We start from the raw sequence: 1,676 nt of genomic DNA, 5'->3' as shown, positions 1-1,676 counted from the left end.
TGCCTCCGCTCGCCAACCTTTTTACCAATTCTCATACCAACTGTCCCTCCCACAGCACTCTACTTTTCTGCTCAGTAGGATAATTCAGTGCAATGGCCACACAGAACCCAGACATACTGACGATTGTGGGGTTTATTAGGGAAGTAACAGGTTATGATTCAGGTTCAGGAATGCTCAGGATACAGTTCTTCCATCAAGACAGCCTCGTCCCAGCTGTGACTGCAGGCTCTCTGGCCCCTCGGCCTCTGCCCTGCTCGGGCTAGTGTTATATAGCTCTTTTAGCTCTGCCCCGAGGCACTCCACTCTGCCGATAAGCCCCAGCCCAAAGGCGCTCAGCTCCACCAAATGCCCAGAGGCACCCTATTCTGCCAGCAAGCCTCCTGCGGGAAGGCACTCAGCTCTCACAGTCCATGGGCCCAGGAAGCCCACCGCGCCGGCTCCTGCCTGTGCTGTTTCTCTGCCGCTGCTTCTCTCCGTTTTAGGTGTTAACAGCCCTCTTTCTTGGTCTCCTGGTTGCAGGAGCTTCTCAGTGCAGGGATCCTGGGTCCAAAGGATGCGCGCTGCTCCTGGCTCTTCTTCCTTGGTGGTGAGATCCTCTCTTTCTGCCTTTTAAGCCTAGCGGAATGGCAAAACTGACCAATCCCTTTGTTAGGGTTCCACATACCTTATTTGCATAGTCCCACTCAGTCATTGTGTGTGAGTCACAAAGACGAGAAGGGCTACATTAAGCAATTCATGGCACCACACCATGCTTGGTAAAGTAGAGGGTCAGCGAAAAAGTGGAAGACCCTCAAGGAGGTGGATTGACACAGTGGCTGTAACAATGGGCTCAAACACAGCAAAGATTGTGAGGGTGGCGCAGGACCGGGCAGTGTTTCGTTCTGTTGTACAGCACCTAACAACAACACACTTATTACTTAATATAATTTTCTGTCTACTAAAGGCAGGATACTTATCAGGAGTCTCTGAGTGGTGCCAATGGATAAGCAGTCAGCAGCTAACCCAAAGGTTGGAGGTTTCAGTCTACTCAGATGCCTCAGAAGAAAGGCCTGGCAATCTGCTTCAGAAAGATCACCCACTGAAAACCCTATGCAGCAGTTGTATTCTGACACACATGGGGTTGCCATGAGTCGGAGGTGATCCCAAGGCAACTGGTTTTTTTTGCTTATCAGGGAAGCCCCTCCCCCCAACAGTCTGGGTGAAGTGTGTCCCCCTTCCTCCACCACTCCCCCGTTGATTTCCTTCTTAGCGCTGACACAGAACGTTTCTCCTTATGTGTCCTCGTGCCCAGTGTCTGTCCCCGCACTGGAACTCGAACTCCGTGAAGAGTGCCACATTTTGCTTGCACACCCCAAATCCCGAGACTGGCGAACAGTAGTTGCCCCATAAATCTTTGTTAAGGTGGGTACCGTCATGTATATTATCCGAAGCTCAGAAAGGGGTAACGACTTGCCCAACGTCCCCCGGTTGAGGAAGGGGCTCCGCAAACACTAGACGGCCGGCTCCAGCCTGGGGGGTCGCAACAGCTCCTAAACGCGGAGGCCACAGTAGCCCTCTTAGCCTGTGCTGCGTCCTCCGGACAGCAGAGGGCGCCCGTCCTCCGCACAGCAGAGGGCGCCCGTCCTCCGCGAGAAAGCGGAAGCGTGTGCGCGCGTACGGCCAGGGGGCGGGGCACG

The sequence above is a fragment of the Trichechus manatus genome, unplaced genomic scaffold (assembly GCF_000243295.1).
Source record: "Trichechus manatus latirostris isolate Lorelei unplaced genomic scaffold, TriManLat1.0 scaffold00057, whole genome shotgun sequence".
Taxonomy (NCBI): domain Eukaryota; kingdom Metazoa; phylum Chordata; class Mammalia; order Sirenia; family Trichechidae; genus Trichechus; species Trichechus manatus.
This window is presented reverse-complemented; position numbering follows the sequence as displayed.